The following is a 12,174-nucleotide window of genomic DNA, read 5'->3' as shown; positions in this document are numbered from 1 at the left end:
GTAACGACACTATTTCGCTAAAAATATCTGGCAGCGATTTAAACGGACTTATCGCTCCGAAAAAGACCATCAAAAGTCAACCGAACCTAGACCTAGCTCTTAATAGCCGAGAGCTTGAATCTTTGAACACGTCTGTATGCTCCTTCGCTGCCGTTTCGTCTCCTGTCGCAACTTCCTTCCGTTTCGTTGGATCGAGTGTGACGCAAGACGACGCGACGGAATCGCAACGAACCTCTCCTGCGACGACCCAGAAACGTCGCGACAACTGTTGCACTCCCGTGGACGATCATTCGGAACGGCCCAAGATATTAATTTTGGTGCGACGCCGAGCCTCGAAGCTTTCAACGTTCTTCGTACTCGCAGGTTCACGGGTACGATCCTAGGTAGCTTAAGAGGGTCCTGAAGGGCTGTTTTACCGCGATGCGCGCACGCACGTCCTGGGGGCTAGCTAATATCGACTGACATCGTGGAAGATACGGCAAGCACACCGGAGATGCCACTCGCGGCCCGCTAACGATAAGTATAGCCGAGCTCTTACCGAACCTAGGAATTTCGTGCGCACCACCGATGCCAATTATGCTCGACTCTGTCATTTACGGGGTCCGTTATTACACGCCGCGCGAGCGGCCTGTTTCGCCGGAATTACGAGCATTTTAATGTCGGACCCGCCATTATCGCTTCTTTGCCAACTTTATTACACGCGCAGACGTTCCCTGGGACGTTGTCTCCCTCGTAACCGAGCGGAAACTTGGGGAAAACTCTTCGCGACAAATCGGAACGATTGCGACGAAAGAATGCAATTGATATAGAATACACTTTCTGTTACATTTAAATTGTTCTAAATTTAATTGTTATTAACGTTATTATTATAAAGAAATGTTAACAATATCGTTATCTCGTCGATATAAGATTCTCGTTCCAGCGGTAATATTTCCTCTCAAGAGTCTCTAGCCTCCGTCCTCTTCTTCGTCTCGATCGATCTCCGTCTTCGTAATGCACCCTTAATTCGATTTTGCGCAGCCCTATTGTGTCAAATTGGATCGAACGCTGCCGTGAAATATTTGCTTAGGACCCGACAGGTAGCAAGGGGTGACGGTCGGGGGAAACTAGGGAAGCGACCAGCGAACGGGCCCCTCTGCGTGAAAACACTTTGCTACCTGAACGTTCGCTTGCATAATTTAGCCGGTCTTTCCTGACCCAGCGAGTCCCCTGCACCTTGTCCGGGATCTTCGTGGGGTGCGAAAACATTTGTGAAAAACACCAGGGGCACGTTCGAAACGGTCTTCAGGGACATCGACGTCCGATGACGTCGCAACGAGTCCTTTTCAACCCTTTGCGGTAGGATAATCGTCTCGCTTTAATTTATTAAAATTTTCACCCTCTCCTACATTAGGATATCTCCGTGCTCACTTGGCCCAGGAACCAAGTTGCGAACCACTGCGTTAACGCATCCACGGTCATCCCTGGAAGAATAAAAGAAAGCTAACCGAACCATCAGCCGGGGGAAGTTTGGGAATTTAGAACGTGTCGTAGGTCGCGGCACAGCCGTAAAAAAAGGAACGATCGTCGCGACCCGACCCCCGTGCGTGGATGAAGGACGCTAACCGGCGTAATTTCGCCGCCTTTATGCTTCGAATGAATATTTTAATATTTTAATACGAAATACGCTACGGAGGGATTTTACTGGGGCTATAGCGTTTCCTCGTGGCCGCGAGATGATTCCCCGTCGACCGCGGTTCTAGTTGCAACTGGGACGGTGAAGGAGGAGGGGGGGGGGGGGGGGGGAGAAAGAAACGAACATAGGGTGGAAAGAAGGACGAGATAAGACGCGACAAGGAGCGAGAAAAAGAGGAAAACGAGTGGCATTGGAAACGGCGGAAAAGGGAGAGAAACCTGGATGGATCCGTGGAAGGAGAAAGAGGAACATGGAGTGGGGATGAGATGCCAATGGTGGGGGTGTTAGGCGATCGTAGGAGGAGCGTTGGAAAGAGAAGCGACTATTTGGAGAAAGACGGTGGAGTTGCGTGGAAACTGTTCGCCAGGTGGCAGCAGCGCACGGTGTCCTCGCACCCTAAGAAGGGTAGAAAAATTACGCTAACAGCCCCTTGGTTGGGAATTCCCCGAACGATCCACCGGGGAGTTACCGTGCTGCCATCCCGTGGGAACAGGAGGAACTGAGGTTGCAGAGGAGAACAGCTGGTAAACGAAATGATCGACCGTCGAGCATGGGAAAACCTCGTTTGACTTGGGAAACTGAGCGAATCCGTTCTAAAGTTTTGCACTTGTTTAGTAATTTATTACGTGCAAATAAAAAAAAAATAATATTAAAATTGTCGAAGTATGTAAACAATTCTAACTTAGGAACATATAGGTCGTATAGCTCGTAGGTTTATACGACCTTTCCTCGTTACCTTTGCGTCCCTAATCTATCATCGAAGACCCGTCGATCGCGAAACTATTCGAACGTTGAGAAAATATCGAGAAGATGAGAAATCGATGGCGGCATTCGAACAAACGCGAAAGAAAAAGTTCGTCGTGGGTTCATCGTTTAGCGTTCCGTCTGCGAGAGACGGGAAGGGAAATCGATAGCTCGCGCGTGGAACGATGCGAGGAGCGCGAAGAAATATGTCAACAATGAAGGAGGGGGGAAAAGACAATGGTTTTATTTACTGCCAGGGACTCGTGACCCGAATTTTTCATGAGCCACAACAGCGAAACTACGCTAGTCTGTCCTCAGATAACCGCAACGTCGTGGATCCGGTGTCTCGTTAGGTCGGAGAACAACAAAACCACGGATTTTCGTTGCGAATGTCTCGCGACCTTTTGCGCTCATCTCCTGGAAATCGTGTAAATACCTCTTAAGTAAATAGAACTCTGTGGACATAGGCGACAGAACGGAAACGCTGCAGTAGTTGGCCCTCTCGGGTCCCAAATAGTTCGTTAAAACGTCATAAGCGTCGGCAGGAATGGATTAAGCTTGTTCAGGATTCGATTATAGCTGACGGGGGATCGAATCGTCCCGCGCTAACTTCGCCAACCGCGATCCTTGGCGGGGACGACGCGAAACTCGCAAAGGGACACGCGGCGTACGCGAATTTGCGTTTGAAATCGAGCATGGGGACTGTTCCAGAAGCTCGCAGGGACAGCTCCCGTACCAGCAAACTATTTTGAACCCGTGCTCCAAGGACCCAGCGAGAAACTTCTCCGACGTGACCACGTAACGCGATTAACGACGCTGCGAGATTACGCGACGGTACGAAACACCCGTTGCTCGATCGATTATCAACTTGAAACCATTCGAATTACTTTTTTAGCTAAATAAATGTTTTATTTCTGTAGCTAAACAACTGGGCCAGGTTTCACCAGCAACAAAGGACCCAAGAGCAACACTCCTTAATCCGCAAACATTAATCCGCCCCCAAGCCTCCAGGTACAGGTACTAGTCCTAGAAACATATACATGGAAATCTGTAAACAACTCGAATCCTTTTAACTTTCCTTTCGTTTCCAGTATTGGCAACGCGTGGTTCCTGACCGGGTGATGCTCCTCGAATCGTTTCACCCTCAAGAGGGATGAACGAAGCACCGCGAGGAGGAAGGCATTCTGCTTCGTGTACGTGCGTGACGTCAATATGTCCAAGATAATAAGATGGCCGGCGATAAAGTGGTGGGTGTAGATACAAGATAACAATCAGCTCCAGTAGCTCCTGGCCATCTCGTGATTACAGGCTTAGCCTCCAGTCTCGGCGTCTCTCTTTCGCCTTGCACGTTGCGCCTCCCGTCCTCCGACTCATTCCCATCCCCCTCGACCAGGTACCCAGATCTTTCCTCGACGTTCCACGTCCTCTCCACCTTCTTCTTCCTTTTCCTTCGCGGCTCCGTTCGTCGGGCTTCCTCCCGAAGGTTTTACGATATATTTCATAAGCGACGTGGACTGCCTCTACCCACGAGGGCACCCGCGACCGTCCTCGTTCCTCCCGTTCCAAGCCCCAGTCTCTGGTCTTTCCGATTTTCGCACATCGAATATTACAGCCTGACGGTGCAAAACGAGAAGGAGCCGCCGGTTCGGTACGACGACGACGCTGCCAGGGCGTTTCATCCCCCCTTTTGGACCTCTCTCTCCATCCCTCTCGGCGGCCCTTTCGCCAGAGGTACCTCTTAATAATAATTTTGATCGGCAAATTGGCGTGGTGCATATTTCAGGCTTCGATCGTTATCTCGCGAAACTTTCGGCCCTTCCCGAGGTTTCGTTGCGCGCCGAACTGGGCCCGATGCGTCGAAGAGAAAGAGGGGTGGCCGAAACGAGGGAGTAGGGTGGAGGGCCAGCCCGCGGGCTCGCGCTCGAAGGACACGTCTCGCGCTTTTGTTAGGGACGCTTGACCGTGGCTGAAAAGATAGCACGGTAGTGCCTCGCTTAATGTTAGACACTTGGGGTAGCCGGCTAACATTAGCCGAGAGTGGAGAATTCTTTCTAAGAACTGGTCCAAGTTAAGGGGCCTACTCGACGAGGACGAGGATTCCGATACCTTGGGACGGTGTCCTCATAGCTGAGATTCGTCCTGGCATAAAAGAGCGTTCAACGATACAAAAAGTACGCGGCAAAAACGTGCGTCATTCGTTATTCCAGTATCCAGATATAATTAATCGATTCGCAGAAACGACGCGTCCCGACCAAAGGTAGTTATTATCAATCGAATCGCTCGATTTCAGACCGATACGAATCAGCGTTTCTCTTTCTCCCCCTCGTCCTCGTTTCGTTGCCGATTGAGAATACCGAGGATGTCCTCGCGCAGCCAGAGGAATGGTGGCTGCTAACGTGGAAGAAGAATGTCGGGAGATCGCGGTAACCAATCATAGCCGCGCAGTCGCGATAAATTAAACGGCTACAAGTCGTTATTACGACTCGATTCGATCGCAGACGCTTTTCATCCAAAGTTTATGTTACCGGCGCTCTCTTCGCGTGGGGAAACTTCTTTCTTCGAGGGACACTCTTCGATTTCGCGCTTTGGAAAAACGTGGCACGATAGATTTAGAAGTCGAACGCCGAAGCCTGCCGGAGGTACAGATAGAGCAGGATCTCGAAGGATACGGTACACGTTCGATCGCGCAGGATACATGTTATGGATCCACGGTCCTGCGCGGACGTGTACAAGGCGCTAGAAGGAACGTTGCGCGGTTTACAAGAACCTTGGCTTGGAGACTATTCGCTCTTTCGAATTGCATCTTACTCGTTCTCTTAGAATAAAAAAAGTAAGTAAAATCCCAGCTATTGCGGTGTGTTATTTTAATATTAATCGTTATTTTAATATTATATCCATACCGAAAATAGTTCAACTGTAATCCTGGACCACTATCGAACCTCTTGTTATGGTTCTTCAGCCGCGGTACTTTTCCCTCGGTCATCGTGCCTGTCGAACCCCGTGAGATTTAATTAAAAAGTGGGACGACTCAATCGATCCACTTAATCGAGAAGGACGGAATCGAAACGGCTGATTAATGCCTCGTTCTCTCCGGGACGGTTTCGAGCTATCAGCGAGCATTCTCTCGGCTTCCTACCTCCTTCGTCGACGATATTGAATTCTCATCGTTGGTCTGCCGTGTGCGGCCGGTATTGTCCACTGTCCGCCCACGTCTTGCGAGAGGCATGCGCGTGTAGCCCCGTGTCGTTACCGCTCGGAGCGTAAACTTTTTCGGTGTACTTAACAAATTTCGCCGAGCATCGTAGGAAGGACATCGAACGAAACAGCGAAGAGCGAACTCGAACGGTCTTCGATGCTCGATTGCCGGCGAGTACGATCGCATCGATATTTTCTTTCCGTTGGGTCTCGTATCGAACGGGACGCGCCGGGCCGAAGAAGGGCCAACCAGGGAGGAGCAGACGGGAGGAAAAGCACGGACGAGGAAGGAAAGAAGGAATTCACGAACTGCAAAATGCAATTATCGGCATTTGTCCGCGGGTTATCACGATCCGGCGGGGCTGGTCCTGCCGTTCGAGTGGGTGGCGAAGCTTCTGTACCGGGTGTGTAATCTATCGTCGACGAAACCTGCTATTTCCTATCCTCGTGCGTGGTGAGTTTATCGACGGGACGTCTCCTGCGACGCTGGCAGGCTTTTAAGAACGCTCCGGTACTCGATTCGGTACTGTCTCCATGGTCGTGTTCAATCGCGAATAGCGTGGGAACTTTGAGGACTATCCACTGGCAATTATTAACGCGCAAGACGTTCGTTTGCAGGTCAAAGGAATGCGAGATGATCCATTTAGTTTCGCAAGAACCACGAGTCATCGGTTTCCAGCTGGATCAGCGGTCGGGTCAACGAGGACCAGATAGGTTCGTTCGCGAAAAACAAAAATGTTCGGCGGTGTTTCGGTCGATTACCTTCGGATAACGAGTCGCTTCCCCTCGTAATCGTAATCGTGCGACGATTCTTCGTTACAAAACAGGCCTAATAACCCGTCTGGCCGACTCACGGCGACCAGTCGTGCCTCTGGAAACCGCCAACGACGACAAGTCGATTTTAAATTGCGAGTGCACCGTCCGAGAATTAGCCCTGGCTGGCTACCACCTAATAGGAACTAATTCGAGACGAATCACCCGGCGAGAATTATGGCGGCGAAAGAATTTAGGATTAATAATTTAGCGCGTCGCGAGCTGCATGCCGAGCGGCTCGCTCCTCTCTATACACGGCGATCGAAAACTCTCCGTGCGCTCCAATCACGAAGAAGATTCAAAGTTAGACTATTCTGTGAAATGCGATTCTCGTTTGCACATTTTGCAACGAGATTGTAGTTTGTAGACACTCGGCAACTTGAATTGAGAGCACAGTACCAGTCGATGACTCCAAACTCGAAGGACTCGTCAGGACGACGATCGCCAACGATCCGAAATCCAGAAAACGTCCTAAAGCTTTCGAACCGCCTCCGTTGCAACTAGGCAAATACAGCGTTGATTTTATCGAGTTATCGACTCGACGTAGACAAGTTTCATGGCGGTTGGAGCGCGAGACGGTCGAGACTGGTCGGATTTTCGTATAAATCAAACCTGACGCGACGGTTATTTTGTATTTTTTACCCTGTTAACAATGTCGCGAGGCGAGCACGACAGGTCTCGTGACCGATACAATGCGACGTTAAGAACAGGCCGGATTACGGTAATCCAGCGATCGTTAATTATTTCCTAACTATATTTATTTTTCACTGTTCCATTAATTCTCCGCGCATCAGCCCCGCGCTCGTTTAAATGCATAACGTCGTGGCCAGAAATACGATTTCGCGCCGGCAAACAGCAAACAGTTCGGGGGTGCCGCGAAACAAAACTTTCACGAGATAGCGTATCGTTTCGCGGCGCAGTCCCACGATAAATTACGTTTCGCTGTGTCGCGCCCGATTAAACGAACTCGCGTTCCTTCGAACGGTTCGTGCGTCGGTCGCCACTCGAATTCGAATACGCGAGTTAATTCGGGTTCCTGCGTGCTTGCCTGACGCCGGATTTCGACCTCCCGCTGGCAAACTGTGTTCAAATTTCGAGTTGAGGTCAGATGAAAGGTTCGGGATCTTCAGTTCGAATAGCATCATTTATAAGGTGGTTAGTACCTAGACCAAAGGTGGAAATGTTTGCGTCTCTTTGAAGCTTTGGCTATGGTCTCTTACCCTATTTTATTATTATTTCCATGCGCATGGTTGCTCATGTTACACGTTTATTATCGGTGCACGTTGGCGAATCGAATGAAGTTTAAGTGCGTTTCTGCAGACACCCCGTATAAGAGCACCAGCTTAGGTACGAAGCCCGGTAGCCCAGGGCCATAAGGTCGGCCCACCTCTACACCCTCACCTACACGCACTCAACCGCCGTGAAACGACGAAGAGAAAAGAAACAGAACTGGGAGAGGAAGGCAACGACGAGCAGAGAAGAGAAAGAAGAGAGAAGGGACGAGGTAGAAGAAGGAAGGAATAGGAGGATCGAACTGAAAGAAGAAGGTTCGAGTCGGCGATGGTGGAAGAACGAGAGAAGAAAGGACGAGGGAAACAGAGAAGGTCCGAAGACCGACCACATGCGACTTGAGAGCTTACACGGTCTATACTTTGGGTCGTGGTATCTGTATCTCAATTCTGACGCCACACGAAGGAGCTCCGAGAGTGAAACAGAGATGAAGAAACGAGTGAAGAGGACGAGACGGAATCGCTCGGTAGGCAGAAGGAGAAGAAAGGAGATGGAACCGGGTCCCTGCGTTGTGTCGGAACTGACTCCGTAATTTTCTAATTATATACTCCAAAATAATTGGTTATTATCCCCCTTGTATACCTGTGTGTGTGTGCGATGCTGCGCAGGATCGCGGATGCACCGTAGCTTGAGCCTAAAGGGAATCACGAGCGCGTCACGGACCTTCTTCTTCTTCTTCTTCTTCTTCTTCGTCTTCTTCTTCTTCTTCTTCTTCTTCTTCTTCTTCTTCCTCTTCTTCTTCTTCTTCGCGCTGGGAGATTTCTTCTCCCCGTATCGTTGCTTTCTGCCACTTCGTCTTCGCTTCGCTGACGCGCGTGTCTCTCGTTTCTTCTTCGTCTTATTCCTTGGCGACGAAGATACTATTTCATTCGAGCTAAAATTGCGAACTCCTCTCGCAAATCCGAAAAATCACAGCCAACCAACCTAGGCACTGCCTGCTGATCTCGTACGCGAGATCGTTTCCGCGGCGGCCGGGCAATTAATCTCTGAAACTCGGCGAGAATTCGAAGGCGCTTCCGAGAGCAGCGAGAGGCGTCATCCTGGATGCACGGGACGAGGCAGCGAGGGGGGACAGCGCTCTCCCAAACGATAAATTAGCGTCGAATTCATGAGTTTTCGTCGGTAGCAACGGTAGTCCTTCGAGGACAAAACGATAGTCATCTCCTTTCACGAAGGGTCGAAAAGATTCACGAGTGGAGCGCCAGCGCTTCACCCTAATTTGCCGTGGGCCCATGCTATCTACCAAGGGGCCGAAGGGTATTAATAAAAACGCTGAGAAATAGCTCGCGCAATATCTGAAATCGGTTTTTCCCGATCATCGACGCCGCGATTCGTCCCGATACTCATGGGAGCGCATTCCACCGTGGGCTTCTTCTTTTCCAGCAAAGGACTCGGTTAAATATGCGTCGACGGGCACCGTGTCGATCGTTCCTTCGAGCAGGCCGCCTCGAATCCCAGGTAACCGCGTTTACAAGCCGATCAAACGCGTAGTTTATCGTCGGAACCGACATGGACGACGATGTTCGAGCTTGTACAAATTTGAATTCGTGGCGACTACGATTTCCTGACATCCAAGGTCGATGGGAACACGTTCATGCCACGAGAGAATCCTTGCGAGCGATTCGTTGCGTCGCTGCAACGCATTGTGAAGCTGCTGATGCATTATATCGCGCTCCCTTTAGAAGAAGCGCACGTCTGGGAGGATCCAAGAGCGGAAAAATGTTGTCGATTACTGCGTTCACATTGTTTCTCGACTCAACGTACATACACGAAAGGAAGCTTCGAAGACTACACGATGATTTCCAGGAGGATCGAAGATCGGAGATCAAAGGTTCGAGAAAACGGTTGTCGAAACACGAGGTCTCGAGCGGATATCGTGGATATCTAAGGACTGCGGAGCAGCACGGCTGACAGATCGGCGCCGCGATCTCCAGGAAGAATGCAAAAGGAGGTCGAGACCTCGAGCGCCGGCACAACGGAAACCTTCGACCCCTTCAACCGCAGCTGTCCAGGGCGGTTCTTTGACGTGACACGCCGGAACGACAGACAGGGTCGTTAGTTTCTGTACCGACGACATTAGTTCGCATTAGCGCACGTTTGTTTACCTGTTCCCGTCCACTAGCGTCGATAGATCGAACGTCTCCGGGACAGATTCGAGCAGGCAGCCAGCTAAATGGTAAAATTATACTCGAGACTCGCCCTTCGAAGTTTGTGAACGACGCCAGAGATTCCGATCAAATCCAACCCTGACGAATTCGCGATTTAAGAGATATTCCTGTTGCGGACGCCTCGGAAGTCTTGCGCTTTTCGAATAGTTACAGTTTAGATCGCGCGGTGGAAGAATAAGAGCCGAGACGGAAAAAGATTCGAATTAGCAGGGAGTTATTGCCTCCGGAGATCAAAGTTCCTCGGGGTCGCAGGCACAGCTGATCCATCGGGCAGGTTCGGTGGTTGTATTCCCACTGAAACAAATGTATTCGCGAGGAACGAATAATTAAGGGCGTATTCCAGCCGAATTCAACGAAATCCGTTGGCAGTTATATTTTTAAAGATCTACACTTTGAAGAAATGCAAAAAAACCATATCGATAAATTGAAAGTTTTAGACTAGAATACACCCTTTTAAGAAGATTCACGGTTGACCCAGTACACGTGCCGCGATGAATATTTAAAAACCTTCGTGTTTATCGAAATTCAGACGGCATAACGCCCTCAAAAAAATTCGAGACGCCGAATCAGTGGCGTATATCTCGTCGCCAAGGGGAAAAAGGCTGAAAAGTGGATCCGTCGAAGGCACAGAGCCGTGGCCGATGGCTCGAAAATCAAAAGGCCCCGACGTCGACGGGGGTTGATGCATATGGAAACAGGAAGGCACTCGTCAAAAGGTCGTAGAGTCGTTGGTCGTTCGAGTGTCGAAAGGTTATCTCCGTCGCGGACACGCGGCTGTGTCGGACATCGAGGTCGCCCCTTTCCTAGGGCCACCAAATGAAATTCAATCTTTGACTACGACGGATTTGCATACTTTCCCCGGGCTCGGAAGCGCCGGCGACTGTCAACGCATAAACACGGCATTACCATAAAAGGGATCCATATCCCCTGACGAAAGAGAGGCGATTTTTCGGGCCAAGCCACGGTCAAGCGAGCGGGGCAATCTATTTCTCCGCGAGCCCAGACGCGATCGATCGATCGATCGATCCACGGGCTGACCGTCGCCGCGGTGGATTCTCGACGATCTTCCGTGATCGATGCACGCCGCGACCCTTCGTCCACGTCGATGTTTCGTCGCGCTCGCAGGGCTGAATTCCACCGGTGTTTGCGCGAAAAATTAAAGAAGTCCTTCTTACCGTGTTTTTTTTTTTTTATTACTTATTAAATTAATTAAAGATCGGGAGAAGGATATATTATTAAAGGTACTTTTACTTGAAATTGAAACATCGGGTATATTCCACACCATTCGTGTTTTACAAGACTTTTAGACATCGACGAGACGAGGTCCGCGGAGCCAGGAGAAGAGTCGAAGGAAATGATGGAGGCACGGACGAAGAAAGGAAAAGATACTGCAACGCAGCAGAGGAAGAAAGGAATCGTAAGGTCGTCGTTCCTGCGGATGATGAAGTGGCCCTCTTGTTATCCCTAAATACCACGCGCGGCTCATGAGCAAACACCGACCGCAGTGAGACTGCCCGCCGGTTAACACCGCCGGTCCCTATGGGGCCCCATAAGACCCGCGCCTTAGGGGGGCCCGAGCCCCCACTGGCTTCTAGCACCCTTGTTCAACCCATTATAAACAAGGCCTGTCTGGACCCCAATGCATTATCCCGATATTCCTGCTTCAGCGCCAGATTCGGGACTCGCGCCGCTCCTATCCGCCCCCCTCGTCCCCCTGTCTTCTCGTTTCCACCTTCTCTCGTACCCGGTGCCACGGCGTACTTGCGTAATCAACGAGAGTCGAACAATTCTCGAGCCTCGATCGCGATACGCGATCTAGCTCGTTGTTGGATGAATTTCACTTCGAATCACCGAGTCCTGCGATATTTAGATTCTGAAATCTAAGACTTAGAATCTCAAGACTCTCTAGAATCTAAAACTTTGAACTCTAATTGCCGAAAGCTCTGTATTCTACGACTTCGATACCTAACGTACGCCAGAAGAGTGTAGTCGAAGACCATGGCGCTGGTCCGGAAGATGCCAGTTAAATAAATAAATAACAACCCCCCAAAAAAGTAGAACTCAACGCACACTGACCATTAACATTCTCACCCGCAGGATTTATATAACCGGATTTTGCCATAAGTCGTTGGATGGGTCCCGTTCTAACGATCAGACCTAACCCGATAGGTCCCGAAGCCCGAGCAATCGTTGGATCGTGGCATCCTTCCTGCGACCCGCGACGGGTATACCCTGCCACGTGAGCGTTGATTAAATACTGTACTAATTAAATAATTTATTACGGACGGC

The 12,174-nt window shown here is 50.2% G+C and overlaps 1 long non-coding RNA gene across 1 annotated transcript; it reads left to right on the top strand.

The window, feature by feature from the left end:
* Positions 1-3,377: 3,377 nt before the first annotated feature.
* LOC128895372 (uncharacterized) lies at positions 3,378-11,664 on the top strand. Its single transcript, XR_008461757.1, has 3 exons — positions 3,378-3,436; positions 3,511-3,666; positions 11,185-11,664. It is a non-coding gene; the product is annotated as an uncharacterized LOC128895372 (long non-coding RNA).
* The last annotated feature ends 510 nt before the right edge of the window (positions 11,665-12,174 follow it).

Source organism: Hylaeus anthracinus, unplaced genomic scaffold (assembly GCF_026225885.1).
Source record: "Hylaeus anthracinus isolate JK02 unplaced genomic scaffold, UHH_iyHylAnth1.0_haploid 5, whole genome shotgun sequence".
In the NCBI taxonomy this organism is placed as follows: domain Eukaryota; kingdom Metazoa; phylum Arthropoda; class Insecta; order Hymenoptera; family Colletidae; genus Hylaeus; species Hylaeus anthracinus.
The sequence above is the reverse complement of the archived record's forward strand: the minus strand, read 5'-3'. Positions and strand labels throughout refer to the sequence as shown.